The sequence below is a fragment of the Eleutherodactylus coqui genome, chromosome 2, assembly GCF_035609145.1.
Source record: "Eleutherodactylus coqui strain aEleCoq1 chromosome 2, aEleCoq1.hap1, whole genome shotgun sequence".
NCBI lineage: Eukaryota > Metazoa > Chordata > Amphibia > Anura > Eleutherodactylidae > Eleutherodactylus > Eleutherodactylus coqui.
This window is the reverse complement of record NC_089838.1, coordinates 102,919,766-102,941,999: the sequence shown is the minus strand read 5'-3', so window position 1 is coordinate 102,941,999 and position 22,234 is coordinate 102,919,766.

Below are 22,234 nucleotides of genomic sequence, written 5' to 3'. Positions count from 1 at the left end.
AGGACATTGACCCAGAGGTCGAGAAATGGTCTCTGGACAACCCAGACCTCACATCCACACTAATTAAGGAATCTCTAGTGTCAGCTCATAAATACCTGCCATCGGCCAGGTTTCTGGAAATGAGGCTACAGATAGTCCACAGATCATACCTCACCCCAATCAAGGGATTTTACATGGGAATCTGTGATACCCCAAACTGCTTCAAATGCCAGGAACCAAACACTAACCTATACCACAGCTTGTGGACATGTCCTCTGATAAAAAATTTCTGGTCCCAAATACGCGAATACACTATAACACACCTGACAAACTTCTGCCCACAAGAACCAGCCTGGGCAATATTTGGGTACCTAGACCCCAAGACATACCACTGTGCCAGAGGAGTAAGAAAGTTACTACACTTTATAGCAGCAGCAGGATAAAAAGCAATCTTACAGACCTGGGTGCAGCCAACAGGTCCCCCATTCAGATTGTTCCTGGAAAAACTTGCATTCTTGCTTCAAATGCACTGGGCGGAAACATCATTATTCAAGGAGAAAATGGTACAAGCTTTCTTCGAAACATGGAGAAGTTTCAGCCAATTAATGCCACAGAGAGTAAAAGAAAAACTAAAAAATTGCTTTCATCACACCTATTGGTTCCAGGAGCAAGCGGCAGTGGGGGGGATATACCAATATAGGGTAAATCACTGGTCGTGCCGTGGCCGTGCGGGGCCTCCATACTTTCTGAAGATCTCCAGCAGGAAGTTCAACAGACTTAGTATGTAAATATCAAAATGGGTCAAGAGTTTGGTTTAATGCAAATGTTCCCCTCCCCATCCCTTCCTGCCTAACTGACACCCCCCCTCCTTCCTTTTTTTCCGCCGAGCCGAAGAAAGAAGATCCGGCCGCGACGCAGAGAAGATGACGCCGCGGCGAAGAGAAGAAACGGAGCGGATGGGAGGTGAGTTTATTCTCATTTATTCCTATTTTCAGCGCTCATGTCCGCGGGGCAGGAGGGACCCGCTGCAGATTCTCCATGGAGAATCCGTAGTGGGCCTGATTTTCCCCGTGGACATGAGGCCTAAGGCCTTAGTCACACGGGCGTAAATACGCGCGTATATACACGCGTATATACGCGCGTAAAAAAAACGCGTGACCATGTCCATTGCCACCAATATGTTCTATCTTTTGTAGGTGCGTTTTTACGCGCGTATATACGCGTGTAAAAACGCCCGTGGGTTTTTATGCGCATATATACGCGCGTATTTACGCCCATGTGACTAAGGCCTAAAGCAGCAAATAACACTGCAATGTCAAGGTCTGTCCTGATTTAATCAATAAAAACTGTTTGTTTTTTTTAAAAATACAGTTTTCTGTGAAAATGGTAAAACTTGTTTTGTTTTTATTGCGCGTTCATATAGCAAAAATCTTCATTTTAGCGGCACAGGGTCTATTATATTATATACTAGCATACCCGTCGCGCGTTGCTGCGAAGACAGACATACATACATTCGTTGCTGCGAAGACAGACAGACATAGCTATCCAATCCAGTTATTTACACTTTGCTTGTCTGCCTGTGTGCCGTGGATTATTCTAGGGGTTTTCCCCAGCTCGCAACATTGTATCCAATAAGCGAGTTCTCCACTAAACATTGTTCTCCATGAAAGAACTGAGCGTACCTTTTTTAAAAATGACGGCAGCAGCGACCAATGAGATTTTGTAGGCCGCTGCTTCCCCCTTGCAGGCTGAATAAAATAGCCGTTGTGTGGAACATCCAATTTATCCGGCTGCTGTGGCTTCTTGGGAAGATAGCCTAGTACATGTTTGCCCACTTCCAACTCCAATGGAGACTGACTGTAAATGGCTGGCGTGCTCTAGTATTTATGGTTCCAAGCTGTACGTGTCATTGCATACAGTCTATCTATCTATCTATCTATCTGGGTTATTGCATACAGTCTATCTATCTATCTATCTATCTATCTATCTGGGTTATTGCATACAGTCTATGACATAATCAATGCTCGTGCCAAATTTCAAGTTTCTATGACATTGGGAAGTGAGAGAATTAAATTCCGTACATAAAATTTGGACGCTAATTCTTTTGCACTTAGAATTGAATAATCCAGTTGGGATGAGACATAAGGCCTTGCCCATAAGCATTCCCCAACCTCCAAGAACTGAACCTACCTACCTGAATGAGATTTTGTAGGCCGCTGCTTCCCCCTTGCGGGCTGAATAAAATAGCCGTTGGGTGGAACATACAATTTATCCGGCTGCTGTGGCTTCTTAGGAAGATATCCTAGTACTTATTTACCCACTTCCAACTCCAATGGTAATTGGCTGGCGTGCTCTAGTGGTTCCAAGCTGTACGTGTCATAATAGAGCCTTAATGACATCACAATGCAGCTTTATAGAACTTGTTGGGGCATGTTCAAGGGCGTCCGATGTTGATGACATCAGTGATGACATCACAATAGCAGGTGGCTTACTTATTCGATCTACGTGGGGGGGTGGTAACTTTCGACGACGCTTGCGCGCGCGCCATTTATCTTAGGATAGTTGTACTATGCCTATAATCTTCCCAGGAGTGTACTCAACAACTTCCCAAAGTTTCATGGCGATCGGATGAATGGTGTAGTAGCGCATAAAGGACAAACAGACAGACACGCAGACAGACACGCACGCACACAGACATACATTCAATTTTATATATATAGATTTGCAATGTGGCTTGGAGCGAGGGGGTTCATATTGTATTTCGAGTGCTGATTGTTGTGCACCAGGACTGTCTTTTTTTAATCCCAGTCCGCTCCTGATTAGGGTACATTTCATATGGGGCAAAAATGCTACAGATATTTTGTGCAGACTTTCCACATGGAGAATTTGCAGCATTTACAATATAAGCCATATGGATGAGATTTAATAAATCCCAACTACATCTATGAGTATGTCTAAAAGAAAAGCGGTTTTAGTTGCCCCCGGCAACCAATCACAGTGCAGCTTTTGTTTTGTATTCTGTCCTGGTAAAATGAAAGCTGTGCTGTGATTGGTTGCTAGGGGCAACTAAGACTTTATCTTGTAGGCAGTTTCTTAAATCTGCCACATAGTATGGGAAAAAATTGCGTGCAGGATATTTAAAATTGTAGCATGATGACGGTTTGCTGCAGATTTCACTGTTTACAACCAAAAGGGTGAAATTTGCGACAAATACCAAACTTCAAGACAAAATCCACAACCTCAAACTCTGGTGTAAATGACTGAAATGATGAAATTACGTAAACATTTTCCATGAATTGATCACTTACGCTTCACGGTGGTCCCTCCCGCTGGTGGTAATATCCATAATGGTGCTGCTCCTTCAGTCCCCCAATCACAGCACACTTGGCCCTTGGATATGTCTACGTTGTGGCTCTTCTGACTGCTGGATATATTTCCTTGTATCTTCTGAAGGTCTTGCTGTTGCCTTTTCTTTCTTCATCTCTCTAGCGCTATTCCACCTCTTCTAGCTTTTCTGGCTGCTACTGCCAAAATCCAACCCAGTCAGGTTCACTTCTTGTCAATGTCAGCAGCAGTTCTCATCAATGCTTCAAGATGGCGCCTGACTCACCAACTGTCACTTGTGTCCTTCAAGCATTATGATGTCAGGCTCTGCCCACTCTAAGCCCCGCCCACTCTAGGCTCCGCCCACTTCAGCCCTGCGCTGTTCAGAGGCCTATCATTATTATGTCTTGTCCCAGAAGCCCTGAATAATAGGGCCCATATCACCTGCTTACCATAGTGATAAAGAATAAAAACCTGCATTCTATTGATATCCAAAGACTCTCGATAGTCCGGCCCCTCACAGTGTTTTTAATCATTTTTTAATAGGATCAGTAATAATCATCATTGCTTTTCCACCCAGTTTGTTCTCCCCCTCTGGCCGCGTTCACGCTTGTCGCCTAAACTTGCTGACCTGCACTCCTGTGTGGTTTTCAGTTGTAGTTAATGGCTGCACGATTTTCTAGGTAAGCTGCTATATTGTTCAGCTTTAAAGGCTGTTTTTTAGGTAAACGGTAGTTTATCCACAAAACTACCCGGTAATTATTTGCACCCCCCACTGAACAGCGCGGCATGCGGATTTTAGCTGCAATTATCCAATGTGAATAATATAACTGAGATGCAATGATCAATATGTAGCTGCAGTTATCTGTGCAAAACTGCAAGATGGAACTCCTATTGTTCCTTCTATATCCAAGCTGTAGTTTTTTTATTGGTACTATTTTGGGGCGGATACAGCTCTTTTGATCCCTTTTTTTATAATTGTTTTTGAGTCAAAATTAATAAAACAAGCATTTTGGGTCTTTTTTTTTTTTTTGTTCTCCCTGCAGGTTAAACATTGCTCAATGTATTATACTGGTGGATACGCATGCAGTGATATCAAACATGTGGTTTAAGTCTTAGTCCTTAAGGAGTTAAAACAATAATTAAGACTTATTTTTCAAATCTGACATCTGTCACTTAATACGCTGATAACTTTTGAATGCTTTTACTTGTTAGTGGTAAATGTTCAACAATAAATTTTGCCTTTTATTAATAAAAATCTATATTTACTGAAAATTTAGAAAAATTAGCAAATTTCACATTTTGTTTTTATTTCCTTGTAAGGGCTTATTCACATGAACGATATTATCATGTAAGTTTTGTGTCATCTACTCTTTTAAATGGGTTCATTTACACAAGTGATTTGCGGTTTTGTATTTTTTTTCTTCAGAGCCCGTTTTATCTCTAGGCGTTCAGAATGCCTCCCTCATTCTATTCAATGCAATGGGACCTTAAAATACATCATATGGCAATTGCAGGCAGCATTTAGAAATGTCCCTTTTGTGGACATAAATCGCTGTTTAGGCACATGGCCGGCTTAGAAGGGAAGGAGCTCTATTTTGCTGGAATTATTTTTTGCCCCTACAGTGTGTTGTGAATTGTTTTCAGATTTAAAATAACGTGTTACTCAATTTATCCCGAGCACGGAAATGCCTGTTAGATGGATATAAACTGCTGTTTGGCCACATGGTAAGGCTAACCAAATGGCTAGCAGGCCCAGAGTCCATATTCAAGTAGCCAGGTGCCATAGCAACCCATTGGGACCCTGTGATCACATCAGAGGGGTCCGATGTGTGACAGAGGAAGGGCACTCCCTCTATCAGGTCTTTTATATGCTGTGATTGTTGACCGTGGCATGTGAAGTCTTAAATAGAGATGAGCGAGCACCAAAATGCTCGGGTGCTCGTTACTCGAGACGAACTTTTCGCGATGCTCAAGGGTTCGTTTCGAATAACGAACCCCATTGAAGTCAATGGGCGACCCGAGCATTTTTGTATATCGCCGATGCTCGCTAAGGTTTTCGTTTGTGAAAATCTGGGCAATTCAAGAAAGTGATGGGAACGACACAGCAACGGATAGGGCAGGCGAGGGGCTACATGTTGGGCTGCATCTCAAGTTCACAGGTCCCACTATTAAGCCACAATAGCAGCAAGAGTGGGCCCCCCCCCCTCCCAACAACTTTTACTTCTGAAAAGTTCTCATTAGCAATGCATAACTTTGCTAAGCACCACACTACCTCCAACAAAGCACAATCACTGCCTGCATGACACTCCGCTGCCACTTCTCCTGGGTAACATGCTGCTCAACCCCCCCCCCCCCACCACCATGACCCAGTGTCCACAGCGCACACCAAACTGTCCCTGCCCAGCCTTCAGCTGCCCTCATGCCACGCCACCCTCATGTCTATTTATAAGTGCGTCTGCCAGAGGAACCGCAGACACACACTGCAGAGGGTTGGCACGGCTAGGCAGCGACCCTCTTTAAAAGGGGCGGGGCGATAGTCCACAATGCTGTACAGAAGCAATGAGAAATCCAATCCTGTGCCACCTCCATCTGGAGCTGCACACGTGGGCATAGCAATGGGGAACCTATGTGCCACACACTATTCATTCCCTGGAACCCACCGGCGGTACATAAATGTATCCCATTGCATTGCCCATCACAGCTGAGGTAATGTCGTGCTTAATGCACGTGGGCTTCGGCCCACACTGCATGCCCCAGTCAGACTGGGGTTCTTTAGAAGTGGACACATGCAGTTACAACTACCTGTGGACCCACAGCATGGGTGACTCCCTGGAACCCACCGGCGGTACATAAATATATCCCATTGCAGTGCCCATCACAGCTGAAGTAATGTCATGTTTAATGCAGGTGGGCTTCGGCCCACACTGCATGCCCCAGTCAGACCGTGGTTCTTTAGAAGTGGACACATGCAGTTACAACTCCCTGTGGACCGACAGCATGGGTGGGTGCCAGGAAGCCACCGGCGGTACATAAATATATCCCATTGCATTGCCCATCACAGCTGAGGTAATAAATTCATGTTTAATGCAGGTGGGCTTCGGCCCACACTGCATGCCCCAGTCAGACTGGGGTTCTTTAGAAGTGGACAGATGCAGTTACAACTACCTGTGGACCCACAGCATGGGTGGCTCCCTGGAACCCACCGACGGTACATAAATATATCCCATTGCAGTGCCCAACACAGCTGATGTAATGTCGTGCTTAATGCAGGTGGGCTTCGGCCCACACTGCATGCCCCAGTCAGACCGTGGTTCTTTAGAAGTGGACACATGCAGTTACAACTCCCTGTGGACCGACAGCATGGGTGGGTGCCAGGAAGCCACCGGCGGTACATAAATATATCCCATTGCATTGCCCATCACAGCTGAGGTAATAAATTCATGTTTAATGCAGGTGGGCTTCGGCCCACCCTGCATGCCCCAGTCAGACCGGGGTTCTTTAGAAGTGGACAGATGCAGTTACAACTCCCTGTGGACCCACAGCATGGGTGGCTCCCTGGAACCCACCGGCGGTACATAAATACATCCCATTGCAGTGCCCAACACAGCTGATGTAACGTCAGCTGTAATGCAGGTGGGCTAAAAATTAATTTGATTACACTGTAGGCGAGGGCCCCCAAAAATTGGTGTACCAACAGTACTAATGTACCTCAGAAAAATTGCCCATGCCCAACCAAGAGGGCAGGTGAAACCCATTAATCGCTTTGGTTAATGTGGCTTAATTGGTAACTAGGCCAGGAGGCAGCCCAGTTAAAATAAAAATTGGTTGAGGTGAAAGTTTCAACGCTTTAATGAGCATTGAAACGTCTAAAAATTGTTTAGAAAAATTATATGACTGAGCCTTGTGGGCCTAAGAAAAATTGCCCGTTCGGCGTGATTATGTGAGGTTTCAGGAGGAGGAGCAGGAGGAGGAGGAGGAATATTATACACAGATTGATGAAGCAAAAAGGTCCCCGTTTTTGATGGGGATAGAGAACGATGCTTCCATCCGCGGGTGCAGCCTACGTATTGTTTAGGTATCGCTGCTGTCCGCTGGTGGAGAAGAGAAGTCTGGGGAAATCCAGGCTTTGTTCATCTTGATGACTGTTAGCCTGTCGGCACTGTCGGTTGACAGGCGGGTACGCTTATCTGTGATGATTCCCCCAGCCGCACTAAACACCCTCTCTGACAAGACGCTAGCCGCAGGACAAGCAAGCACCTCCAGGGCATACAGCGCGAGTTCAGGCCACGTGTCCAGCTTCGACACCCAGTAGTTGTAGGGGGCAGAGGCGTCACGGAGGACGGTCGGTCGATCGGCTACGTGCTCCCTCACCATCCTTTTACAGTGCTCCCGCCGACTCAGCCGTGACTGGGGAGCGGTGACACAGTCGTGCTGGGGAGCCAGAAAGCTGTCAAGGGCCTTAGAGAGTGTTGCCCTGCCTGTGCTGTACATGCTGCCTGATGTCCGCGCCTCCCCTGCTACCTGGCCCTCGGAACTGCGCCTTCAGCCACTAGCGCTGTCGTATGGGAATTTTACCATCAGTTTGTCCGCCAGGGTCCTGTGGTATAGCAACACTCTCGAACCCCTTTCCTCTTCGAGTATGAGAGTGGAAAGGTTCTCCTTATACCGTGGGTCGAGCAGTGTGTACACCCAGTAATCCGTAGTGGCCAGAATGCATGTAACGCGAGGGTCACGAGAAAGGCATCCTAATATGAAGTCAGCCATGTGTGCCAGGGTACCTGTACGCAACACATGGCTGTCCTCACTAGGAAGATCCCTTTCAGGATCCTCCTCCTCCTCCTCCTCCTCTGGCCATACACGCTGAAAGGATGACAGGCAAGCAGCATGTGTACCCTCAGCAGTGGGCCAAGCTGTCTCTTCCCCCTCCTCCTCATCTTCCTTCTCCACCTCCTCACCGCGCTGAGATATAGACAGGAGGGTGCTCTGACTATCCAGCGACATACTGTCTTCCCCCGGCTCTGTTTCCGAGCACAAAGCATCTTCCTTTATGCTTTGCAGAGAACTTCTCAAGAGGCATAGCAGAGGAATGGTGACGCTAATGATTGCAGCATCGCCGCTCACCACCTGGGTAGACTCCTCAAAGTTTCCAAGGACCTGGCAGATGTCTGCCAACCAGGTCCACTCTTCTGAAAAAAATTGAGGAGGCTGACTCCCACTGCGCCGCCCATGTTGGAGTTGGTATTCCACTATAGCTCTACGCTGCTCATAGAGCCTGGCCAACATGTGCAGCGTAGAGTTCCACCCTGTGGGCACGTCGCACAGCAGTCGGTGCACTGGCAGATTAAACCTATGTTGCAGGGTGCGCAGGGTGGCAGCGACCGTGTGGGACTTGCGGAAATGTGCGCAGAGCCGGCACACCTTTCCGAGCAGGTCTGACACGCGTGGGTAGCTTTTCAGAAAGCGCTGAACCACCAAATTAAAGACGTGGGCCAGGCATGGCACGTGCGTGAGGATGCCGAGCTGCAGAGCCACCACCAGGTTACGGCCGTTGTCACACACGACCATGCCCAGTTGGAGGCTCAGTGGCGCAAGCCAACGGTCGGTCTGCTCTGTCAGACCCTGCAGCAGTTCGTGGGCGAGATGCCTCTTATCTCCTAAGCTGAGTAGTTTCAGCACGGCCTGCTGACGCTTGCCCACCGCTGTGCTGCCACGCCGCGCGACACGACTGCTGGCGACGTGCTGCTGCTGCTGACACATCTTGATTGCGAGACAGAGGTTGCGTTGGAGGAGGAGGAGGAGGAGGAGGAGGAGGGTGCTTTAGTGGAGGAAGCATACACCGCCGCAGATACCACCACCGAGCTGGGGCCCGCAATTCTGGGGGTGGGTAGGACGTGAGCGGTCCCAGGCTCTGACTCTGTCCCAGCCTCCACTAAATTCACCCAATGTGCCGTCAGGGAGATATAGTGGCCCTGCCTGCCTGTGCTTGTCCACGTGTCTGTTGTTAAGTGAACCTTGGCAGTAACCGCATTGGTGAGGGCGCGTACAATGTTGCGGGAGACGTGGTCGTGCAGGCCTGGGACGGTACATCGGGATAAGTAGTGGCGACTGGGAACTGAGTAGCGCGGGGCTGCCGCCGCCATCATACTTTTGAAGGACTCCGTTTCCACAACCCTATACGGCAGCATTTCCAGGCTGATAAATTTGGCTATGTGCACGTTTAACGCTTGAGCGTGCGGGTGCGTGGCGGCGTACTTGCGCTTGCGCTCAAACACTTGCGCTAGCGACGGCTGGACGCTGCGCTGACAGACATTGCTGGATGGGGCCGAGGACAGTGGAGGTGAGGGTGTGGGTGCAGGCCAGGAGACGGTAGTGCCTGTGTCCTCAGAGCGGGGTTGGATCTCAGTGGCAGGTTGGGGCACAGGGGGAGAAGCAGCGGTGCAAACCGGAGGCGGTGAACGGCCTTCGTCCCACCTTGTGGGGTGCTTGGCTATCATATGTCTGCACATGCTGGTAGTGGTGAGGCTGGTGGTGGTGGCTCCCCGACTGATCTTGGCGCGACAAAGGTTGCACACCACTGTTCATCGGTCGTCTGCATTCTCAGTGAAAAACTGCCAGACCTTTGAGCACCTCGGCCTCTGCAGGGTGGCATGGTGCGAGGGGGCGCTTTGGGAAACAGTTGGTGGATTATTCAGTCTGGCCCTGCCTCTACCCCTGGACACCGCACTGCCTCTTGCAACCTGCCCTGCTGCTGCCCTTGCCTCCCCCTCTGAAGACCTGTCCTCAGTAGGCGTAGCAAACCAGGTGGGGTCAGTCACCTCATTGTCCTGCTGCTCTTCCTCTGAATCCTCTGTGCGCTCCTCCCTCGGACTTACTGCCCTTACTTTACCTCACTGATAGACAACTGTGTCTCATCGTCATCGGCCTCCTCACCCACTGAAAGGTCTTGAGACAGTTGCCGGAAGTCCCCAGCCTCATCCCCCGAACCCCGGGAACTTTCCAATGGTTGGGCATCAGTCACGATAAACTCCTCTGGTGGGAGAGGAACCACTGCTGCCCAATCTGAGCAGGGGCCCGAGAACAGTTCCTGGGAGTCTGCCCGCTCCTCAGAATGTGTGATTTTCATGGAGTGAGGAGGCTGGGAGGAAGGAGGAGCAGCAGCCAGAGGATTCTGAGTTGTAGCAGTGGACGGCGCAGAACTGTGGGTGTACGATAGATTGCTGGAAGCACTTTCTGCCATCCACGACAGGACCTGCTCACACTGCTCATTTTCTAATAAAGGTCTACCGCGTGGACCCATTAATTGTGCGATGAATGTGGGGACGCCAGAAACGTGCCTCTCTCCTAATCCCGCAGCAGTCGGCTGCGATACACCTGGATCAGGAGCTCGGCCTGTGCCCACACCCTGACTTGGGCATCCGCGTCCTCGGCCGTGTCCACGTCCTCTAGGCCTACCCCTACCCCTCAGCATGCTGTATTACCAGTAATGCAGAAACAGAACGCTGTAATTAAATGTGCCGCTTATTGGCCTGTGGTTGGAGGCTGACTTCGCTTACGGAACGCCAGGAAATAATTTGGCGCAAGCCTGCTGTAACACTTAGCTGGCTGCATATGATTTTGTAGAACTACTACACCCAGCACAGACAGACCCAGAACACTGAGCACAGTCACAGGCAGCCCAAATAGATTTTTTTCCCACAAATTTTTTTTGCAAAGGCCCACTGCCTATATTCAATCAATAATATTAATATGTCTTCTGTCCCTGCCTAAGCACTTCTGGCCCTAGGGTATGTCACAGAACTGCAGAGTGTTGCACTGTGAACTGCAACACAGCGGTGATTTCAGAGCCCAGACAGAGCCAGGAAATAATTTTGTGCAAGCCTGCTGTAACACTTAGCTGGCTGCGTATCAACTTGGAGAACTACTACACCCAGCAGAGACCCAGAACACTGAGGACACTCACAGGCAGCCCAAATAGATTTTTTCCCACAAATTTTTTTGCAAAGGCCCACTGCCTATATTCAATCAATAATATGTCTTCTGTCCCTGCCTCACCACTACTGGCCCTGCACTATGTCTAATTACTGCAGGGCGCAATGCTCTGCACGGCCGATATACCAAAAAAAAAAAAAAGTGCAACACTGCAAAAAGCAGCCTCCACAGTACTGCACACGGTTAGATGTGGCCCTAAGAAGGACCGTTGGGGTTCTTGAAGCCTACAATAACTCCTAACACTCTCCCTATAGCAGCTCCAACAAGATAGCACTGTCCCTCAGCTATGTCAGAACGCATCTGTGGCGAGCCGCGGGAGAGGCCGATTTTTATACTCGGGTGACACCTGATCTCCCCAGCCACTCACTGCAGGGGGGTGGTATAGGGCTTGAACGTCGCAGGGGGAAGTTGTAATGCCTTCCCTGTCTTTCAATTGGCCAGAAAAGCGCGCTAACGTCTCAGAGATGAAAGTGAAAGTAACCCGAACATCGCGTGGTACTCGTTACGAGTAGAGATGAGCGAACACCAAAATGTTCGGGTGTTCGTTATTCGGAACGAACTTCCCGCGATGCTCGAGGGTTCGTTTCGAACAACGAACCCCATTGAAGTCAATGGGCGACCAGAGCATTTTTGTATTTCGCCGATGCTCGCTAAGGTTTTCATATGTGAAAATCTGGGCAATTCAAGAAAGTGATGGGAATGACACAGTGACGGATAGGGCAGGCGAGGGGCTACATGGTGGGCTGCATCTCAAGTTCACAGGTCCCACTATTAAGCCACAATAGCGGCAAGAGTGCCCCCCCCCCCCCCCACTGTCAGCATAAAGATCGTCCTCCTCTGGCACAGCTGTAACAGCTGTAGCAGAGAAGAACGATGTTTGCCCATTGAATTCAATGGAGCGGCAATACAGCATGTTCCACTGAATGCAATGGGCTGCCCGCGATCGCAGGATGAATGGTCGGAAAGGGGTTAAATATATAACCCCTTTCCTGCAATTCATCCAGAAATGTGTTACACTAAAAATATATACCGGCGTATAAGGCGACCGGGCGTATAAGACGACCCCCCAACTGTCACCTTATACGCCGGCAATACAGTGGAGCAAAGAATAAAAAGCATTACTTACGTTTTTAGATGATCTGCGGCGCTCCTGCAGGCTGTCACTCCCTCCTAATCCACGGCAGACAAGCTTTCTCTATGAAAGGCTTTAAATCCCTGCCTCCAGAAAGACACGTGCCTTCAGCCAATCACAGCCAATGACAATGATGTCATTGAATGGCTGTGATTGGCTGTGTTTCTGGAGGCGGGGATTTCAAGCCTTGAAATCCCCGCCTCCAGAAACACAGCCAATCACAGCCATTCAATGACATCATTGTCATTGGCTGTGATTGGCTGAAGGCACGTGTCTTTCTGGAGGCAGGGATTTAAAGTCTTTCGTGGAGAAAGCAATACTCTGCCGTGGACCAGGAGGGAGTGACAGCCTGCAGGAGCGCCGCAGATCATCTAAAAACGTAAGTAATGATTTTTATTCTTTGCTCCACTGTATTACCGGCGTATAAGGTGACAGTTGGGGGGTCGTCTTATACGCCCCGTCGCCTTATACGCCGGTATATATTTTTAGTGTAACACATTTCTGGATGAATTGCAGGAAAGGGGTTATATATTTAACCCCTTTCCGACCATTCATCCTGCGATCGCCGGCAGCCCATTGCATTCAGTGGAACATGCTGTATTGCCGCTCCATTGAATTCAATGGGCAAACATCGTTCTTCTCTGCTACAGCTGTTACAGCTGTGCCAGAGAAGAAGGATTTGTCTTCTATATGTTCTCAATGGGGTCAGCGCTGCTGCCGCTGGCCCCATTGAGCGCATATAGAATGCATCCATAGCGAACCGCGGGAGGGGCAGACTTTCATATCAGGCGGACACCTTATCTCCCCAGCCACTCACAGCAGGGGGGTGGTATAGGGCTTAAACGTTGCAGGGGGAAGTTGTAATGCCTTCCCTGTCTTTATATTGGCCAAAAAAAAGCGCTAACGTCTCAGGGAAGAAAGTTTAAGTAACCCGGACACCGCATGGTGTTCGTTACGGATAACGAACATACCGAACACCCTAATATTCGCACGAATATCAAGCTCGGAAGAACACGTTCGCTCATCTCTAGTTACGAGTAACGAGCATCTCGAACACGCTAATACTCGAACGAGTATCAAGCTCGGACTAGTACGTTCGCTCATCTCTATTAAGTACACAAATGAAAAACCTTAATACTTTATGGCTACCTTAAGGAGGAGGAAGCCTTACATATACTTTTTAACTCTATCCATAAACCGCACATAAATTTATTGTCTTATCTCCCTCATTGTAGCAGACGTTGCGAAAAAAATCTCCACTGCATTGCCCTGCATATACAGACCTGATCACTGTACACATAGTACAATACACAGATGGAATGGGGAAACAAAGGGCCACAGGGAGAGCAATGAGAGAGCCCTATAAGCTTATCTTCCTTTTTAATGTAATATGAAGATGGTAATTAGGTGTTATCTGACAGCTATCTTAGACAGTATACACATCTTGTTCTACTTTGAGTTTAGACTTTCCATCAGGGATTATGTCTGAATCCCCAAACTTGGATTCTGATGGAAACCTTGGATGGAAACATTCATTTCTATTTCTGAAATGGAGACCAAAAGGGTCTCCATTTCAGCAAGGTTCCATTAGTTTCTGGAATTTGGAGTCAAAAGAATAACACGGTGAATGGTTCTTTCCAGGAGTCCCAACTCAATCCGTCTTTCAGGTATTCAGACATAATCCCTGATGGAAAGTAAAGCAAGCAAGATGTGAATACGACCTTACGTATATGGCCAACTTAATTTTTACAAGAATCTACCATTTGACCATGCATTTAGTGCCTGGAAACACAATTTGTCTTCATGTTTTGCTTAATATTGTATATGTAAAGGGAGATATATCCTACATCATTTGTAATTGTCACCCTTTAGGTTTACTGCAATTTGTGTGGCCTCATTTGTTCTACCTGTATAACAGTGTGTTCTGTCTCCGTTAGTGGTGCATGTGGTAGTGGGGGAGTAGAAGGAAGAAATTTTGAGAAGACAGTGCAAACTGAAACTAGATTCACTAATACTATCTAATATTTTGACAGTGCAAACTAAAACTAGACAGTGTTAAAATGTGCAAGTTCATCACAGTGATTCATGCCGGATGATAAATCTAGCACACTTGGACACTTCATACCCCCTATTAGTTGGTTTAGTTTATGCCAGCTTTGGACCAAATATTTGGTGCAATATTTAGCACATACTGCTGCATTTAGGCCATGCTCCTTTCCTGTGAAGTCACACCCATTTCTTAGACATTACATCCCTTTTCAGATATGGTGAATGAAAGAGTGTACAATTGTCTACAACTAGAGATGAGCGAACGTACTCGTCCGAGCTTGATACTCGTTCGAGTATTAGCGTGTTCGAGATGCTCGTTACTAGAGGCGAGCACCACGCGATGTTCGAGTTACTTTCACTTTCATCTCTGAGACATTAGCGCGCTTTTCTGGCCAATAGAAAGACAGGGAAGGCATTACAACTTCCCCCTGCGACGTTCAAGCCCTATACCACCCCCCTGCAGTGAGTGGCTGGCGAGATCAGGTGTCACCCAAATATATAAATCGGCCCCTCCCTCGGCTCGCCACAGATGCATTCTGACAGAGATCAGGGAAAGTGCTGCTGATGCCGGAGCTGCTATAGGGAGTGTGGTAGGATTGATTTTAGGCTTCAAGAACCCCAACGGTCCTTCTTAGGGCCACATCTGACCGTGTGCAGTACTGTTGAGGCTGCTTTTTGCAGTGTTGCACATTTTATTTTATTTTTTGTATATCGGCCGTGCAGAGCATTGCGTCCAGAGCATTGCGTCCTGCAGTAATTTTACATAGTCCAGGGCCAGTAGTGGTGAGGCAGGGACAGTGAAAGACATATACAGTCTATATAGGCAGTGGGCTTTTCCAAAAAAATTTGGGAAAAAAAATCTATTTGGGCTGCCTGTGACCGTCCTCAGTGTACTGCGTCTCTGCTGGGGGGTAGTTGTCCTAATTCATACACAGCCAGCTAAGTGTTACAGCAGGCTTGCGCAAAATTCTTTCCTAGCTCTGCGTTGCCTCTTACATCACCGCTGTCATCCTGTCCAGAGTGAAACAGTCTGCAGTAATTTTACATAGTGCACGGCCAGTAGTGGTGGTGAGGCAGGGACAGTGAAAGACATATACAGTCTATATAGGCAGTGGGCTTTTCCAAAAAAATTTGGGAAAAAAAATCTATTTGGGCTGCCTGTGACCGTCCTCAGTGTACTGCGTCTCTGCTGGGGGTAGTTGTCCTAATTCATACGCAGCCAGCTAAGTGTTACAGCAGGCTTGCGCAAAATTCTTTCCTGGCTCTGCTGTGCGTTCCGTAAGCGAAGTCAGCCTCCAACCACAGGCCAATAAGCTGTAACATTTAATTACAGCGTTCTGTTTCTGCACTACTGGTAATACAGCATGCTGAGGGGTAGGGGTAGGCCTAGAGGACGTGGACGCGGGCGAGGACGTGGAGGCCCAAGTCAGGGTGTGGGCAAAGGCCGAGCTCCTGATCCAGGTGTATCGCAGCCGACTGCTGCGGGATTAGGAGAGAGGCACGTTTCTGGCGTCCCCACATTCATTGCACAATTAATGGGTCCATGCGGTAGACCTTTATTAGAAAATGAGCAGTGTGAGCAGGTCCTGTCGTGGATGGCAGAAAGTGCATCCAACAATCTATCAACTACCCAGAGTTCTGCGCCGTCCACTGCTGCAACTCTGAATCCTCTGGCTGCTGCTACTCCTTCCTCCCAGCCTCCTCAATCCATTACAATGACATATTCTGAGGAGCAGGCAGACTCCCAGGAACTGTTCTCGGGCCCCTGCCCAGAATGGGCAGCAATGGTTCCGAATCCTCTCCCACTGGAGGAGTTTGTCGTGACCGATGCCCAACCTTTGGAAAGTTCCCGGGGTCCGGGGGATGAGGCTGGGGACTTCCGGCAACTGTCTCAAGAGCTTTCAGTGGGTGAGGAGGATGATGACGATGAGACACAGTTGTCTATCACTCAGGTAGTAATAATTGGAGTAAGTCCGAGGAAGGAGCGCACAGAGGATTCGGAGGAAGAGCAGCAGGACGATGAGGTGACTGACCCCACCTGGTTTGCTACGCCTACTGAGGACAGGTCTTCAGAGGGGGAGGCAAGTGCAGCAGCAGGGCAGGTTGGAAGAGGCAGTGCGGTGGCCAGGGGTAGAGGCAGGGCCAGACCGAATAATCCACCAACTGTTTCCCAAAGCACCCCCTCACGCCATGCCACCCTGCAGAGGCCGAGGTGCTCAAAGGTCTGGCAGTTTTTCACTGAGAGTGCAGACGACCGACGAACAGTAGTGTTTAAACTTTGTCGCACCAAGATCAGCCGGGGAGCCAACACCACCAGCCTCACCACCACCAGCATGCGCAGGCATATGATGGCCAAGCACCCCACAAGGTGGGACGAAGGCCGTTCACTGCCTCCGGTTTGCACCGCTGCCTCTCCCCCTGTGCCCCAACCTGCCACTGAGAGCCAACCCCCCTCTCAGGACACAGGCAATACCGTCTCCTGGCCTGCACCCAGACCCTCACCTCCGCTGTCTCTCAGCGCACCGTCCAGCCGTCGCTAGTGCAAGTGTTGGAGCGCAAGCGCAAGTACGCCGCCACGCACCCGCACGCTCAAGCGTTAAACGTGCACATAGGGTTGTGGAAACGGAGGCTTTCAAAGGTATGATGGCGGCGGCGGCCCCGCGCTACTCAGTTCCCAGTCGCCACTACTTTTCCCGATGTGCCGTCCCAGCCCTGCATGACCACGTCTCCCGCAACATTATACGCGCCCTCACCAAAGCGGTTACTGCCAAGGTCCACTTAACAACGGACACGTGGACAAGCACAGGTGGGCAGGGCCACTATATCTCCCTGACGGCACATTGGGTGAATTTAGTGGAGGCTGGGACAGAGTCAGAGCCTGGGACCGCTCACGTCCTACCCACCCCCAGAATTGCGGGCCCCAGCTCGGTGGTGGTATCTGCTGCGGTGTATGCTTCCTCCACTAAACCACCCTCCTCCTCCTCCCACGCAACCTCTGTCTCGCAATCAAGATGTGACAGCAGCAGCACGTCGGCAGCAGTCGGTGTCGCGCGGCGTGGCAGCACAGCGGTGGGCAAGCGTTAGCAGGCCGTGCTGAAACTACTCAGCTTAGGAGATAAGAGGCACACGGCCCACGAACTGCTGCAGGGTCTGACAGAGCAGACCGACCGCTGGCTTGCGCCGCTGAGCCTCCAACCGGGCATGGTCGTGTGTGACAACGGCCGTAACCTGGTGGAGGCTCTGCAGCTCGGCATCCTCACGCACGTGCCATGCCTGGCCCACGTCTTTAATTTGGTGGTTCAGCGCTTTCTGAAAAGCTACTTACGCGTGTCAGACCTGCTCGGAAAGGTGCTCCGGCTCTGCGCACATTTCCGCAAGTCCCACACGGACGCTGCCACCCTGCGCACCCTGCAACATCGGTTTCATCTGCCAGTGCACCGACTGCTGTGCGACGTGCCCACACGGTGGAACTCTACGCTCCACATGTTGGCCAGGTTCTATGAGCAGCGTAGAGCTATAGTGGAATACCAACTCCAACATGGGCGGCGTAGTGGGAGTCAGCCTCCTCAATTCTTTACAGAAGAGTGGGCCTGGTTGGCAGACATCTGCCAGGTCCTTGGAAACTTTGAGGAGTCTACCCAGATGGTGAGCGGCGATGCTGCAATCATTAGCGTCACCATTCCTCTGCTATGCCTCTTGAGAAGTTCCCTGCAAAGCATAAAGGCAGACGCTTTGCGCTCGGAAACAGAGGCGGGGGAAGACAGTATGTCGCTGCATAGTCAGAGCACCCTCCTGTCTATATCTCAGCGCGTTGAGGAGGAGGAGCATGAGGAGGATGAGGAGGAGGGGGAAGAGACAGCTTGGCCCACTGCTGAGGGTACCCATGCTGCTTGCCTGTCATCCTTTCAGCATGTATGGCCTGAGGAGGAGGAGGAGGAGGATCCTAAAAGTGATCTTCCGAGTGAGGACAGCCATGTGTTGCGTACAGGTACCCTGGCACACATGGCTGACTTCATGTTAGGATGCCTTTCTCGTGACCCTCGCGTTACATGCATTCTGGCCACTACGGATTACTGGGTGTACACACTGCTCGACCCACGGTGTAAGGAGAACCTTTCCACTCTCATACCCGAAGAGGAAAGGGGTTCGAGAGTGATGCTATACCACAGGACCCTGGCGGACAAGCTGATAAAATTCCCATCTGACAGCGCTAGTGGCAGAAGGCGCAGTTCCGAGGGCCAGGTAGCAGGGGAGGCGCAGAGATCAGGCAGCATGTACAGCACAGGCAGGGGAACACTCTCTAAGGCCTTTGACAGCTTTCTGGCTCCCCAGAAAGACTGTGTCACCGCTCCCCAGTCAAGGCTGAGTCGGCGGGAGCACTGTAAAAGGATGGTGAGGGAGTACATTGCCGATCGCACGACCATCCTCCGTGACGCCTCTGCCCCCTACAACTACTGGGTGTCGAAGCTGGACACGTGGCCTGAACTCGCGCTGTATGCCCTGGAGGTGCTTGCTTGTCCTGCGGCTAGCGTCTTGTCAGAGAGGGTGTTTAGTGCGGCAGGGTGAATCATCACAGATAAGCGTACCCGCCTGTTAACCGACAGTGCCGACAGGCTTACACTCATCAAGATGAACAAAGCCTGGATTTCCCCAGACTTCTCTTCTCCACCAGCGGACAGCAGCGATACCTAAACAATACGTAGGCTGCACCCGCGGATGGAAGCCTTGTTCTCTATCACCATCAAAAACGTGGACCTTTTAGCGTCATCAATCTGTGTATAATATTCATCCTCCTCCTCCTGCTCCTCCTCCTGAAACCTGACATAATCACGCCGAACGGGCAATTTTTCTTAGGCCCACAAGGCTCAGTCGTATAATTTTTGTAAACAATTTTTATACATTTCAATGCTCATTAAAGCGTTGAAACTTGCACCTGAACCAATTTTTATTTTAACTGGGCTGCCTCCAGGCCTAGTTACAAATTAAGCCACATTAACCAAAGCGATTAATGGGTTTCACCTGCCCTCTTGGTTGGGCATGGGCAATTTTTCTGACGTACATTAGTACTGTTGGTACACCAATTTTTTGGGGCCCTCGCCTACAGAGTAATCCAATTAATTTTTTGCCCACCTGCATTAAAGCTGACGTTACATCAGCTGTGCTGGGCACTGCAATGGGATATATTTATGTACCGCCGGTGGCTTCCTGGCACCCACCCATGCTGTCGGTCCACACGGAGTTGTAACTGCATGTGTCCAGTTATAAAGAACCCCGGTCTGACTGGGGCATGCAGTGTGGGCCGAAGCCCACCTGCATTAAACATGACATTACCTCAGCTGTGATGGGCACTGCAATGGGATATATTTATGTACCGCCGGTGGGTTCCTGGCACCCACCCATGCTGTCGGTCCACACGGAGTTGTAACTGCATGTGTCCACTTCTAAAGAACCCCAGTCTGACTGGGACATGCAGTGTGGGCCGAAGCCCACCTGCATTAAACATGACATTACCTCAGCTGTGATGGGCAATGCAATGGGATATATTTATTTACCGTCGGTGGCTTCCTGGCACCCACCCATGCTGTCGGTCCACATGGACTTCACAATAGGGAGTTGTACCTGCCTGTGTCTATGAATTAAAAACCCCGGTCAGGTTGAGGCATGCAGTGTGGGCCGAAGCCCACCTGCATTTAATCTGACGTTAGCTCTGCTGTCCAGAGCACTGCAATGGGATACATTTATGTACAGCCGGTGGGTTCCAGGGAGCCACCCATGCTGTGGGTGCACACGGAATTCCCATTGCGGAGTTGTACCTGCCTGTGACTATTTATAAAAAAACGCGGTCTGACTGGGGCATGCAGACACCTTGACAGAATGAATTGTGTGTGGCACATAGATTCCCCATTGCTATGCCCATGTGTGCAGCTCCTGATGGTGGTGGCACAGGATTATATTTCTCATTGCTTCTGTACAGCATTGTGGGCTATCACCCCGCCCCTTTTAAAGAGGGTCGCTGCCTAGCCGTGCCAACCCTCTGCAGTGTGTGCCTGCGGTCCCTCCTCATGGCAGACGCACTTATAAATAGACATGAGGGTGGTGTGGCATGAGGGCAGCTGAAGGCTGCGCAGGGACACTTTGCTGTGCGCTGTGGACACTGGGTCGTGCGGGGGGGGGGGGTTGGGCTGCATGTAACCCAGGAGAAGTGGCAGCGGAGTGTCATGCAGGCAGTGATTGTGCTTTGTTGGAGGTAGTGTGGTGCTTAGCTAAGGTATGCATTGCTAATGAGGGCTTTTCAGAAGTAAAAATTGTTGGGAGAGGGGGGCACTCTTGCCGTTATTGTGGCTTAATAGTGGGACCTGGCAAATTGAGATGCAGCCCAACATGTAGCCCATCGCCTGCCCTATCCGTTGCTGTGTCGTTCCCATCACTTTCTTGAATTGCCCAGATTTTCACAAATGGAAACCTTAGCAAGCATCGGCGAAATACAAAAATGCTCAGGTCGCCCATTGACTTCAATGGGGTTCGTTATTCGAAACGAACCCTCGAGCATCGCGAAAATTTCGTCCCGAGTAACGAGCACCCGAGTATTTTGGTGCTCGCTCATCTCTATCTACAACATATCATAAATATGGTGCCAAGCATGTAAGTCTAATTCCTGGAGCAATTTGCACCTGAAAACGGGTACATTTTTAATAGTAAATCTGCCCCACTCACAGTTGGTGAAGGATAAGAAGGATAAGAAGATCTGGTTGCACAGTGACAGCTAAATCCCTAAGTGAATTTGTTTCCTTCAGTGGCAGCACCAAGCTCCGCCTTGACCTGAAGCACACCAATAAATACCAGCATGTTTGCATTATCATGGCCATTTATCTCCAATAGTTCTTTAAGAAGAATCTTTGAGGCTCCTTGAGTGAGCACGAAGACTTTAGGAAATAAAGAAACAAAGGCCTTTTTTTCTCTGCTTTCATTTTATTTAGAAGAACACCTTTAGGTAACATTGACCTGATTAGTTAAAATATGTCAACTTTCCATTTAGCTCAAAAAAGTCTCTAACATGCTGCGTTTATAATGTGTAATCACACTTTATCCAATTTCATAAACATTTCCAGTGGTTATTTCTCTGCATGCTCTGTTTCCTGGATCAACTCTTAGCATGGTTAATAGGAGGAACACAGGGGGTGACCAGATATCAAGATTGTGTCTTCTGAGGCCTTGCTTCTGTGTGGACAGTTTGATGTCTTACAGCCAGGAAAAACAACAACCAGCAACAGATTGCATCCGTAGTGCATTAGAATTTTCAGAAAGGCCAATAAACAAACTGCATCACACTACACTCTCTGGTCAGTAACTAGAGAGTCTCTCTGGGAGGTTCAATGCATGAATCGTAAGTGGACTGTACATCAGATATTTCAGATTGGAATGTACGCTCACCATTCACTTACTCAACAAGCTTTCTGCGTGTACATTTCTGTGACCTTTGGCTGCACTGCTATTTCGTTGAAGTTTTGCAGCAGAAGATAAAGATTAGTCAGTAACAGTAGTTAACCTTGGATAATGTTGAGATAATTATTATTAGATTCTCATGGATCAGCACTTTCAAAAGTATTTTTAATTGAATTGGAATGTTTATATTTCTGTAAAAGACATTAACGTTCTTGAGAAAACTCTCCAGTTACCGAGGTTATCTAGAAGTCTACAAGTCCCAACTAAATGAGCAAAGTGGTGACATAACTATATTTTGTATGAGTGCAGAGATAT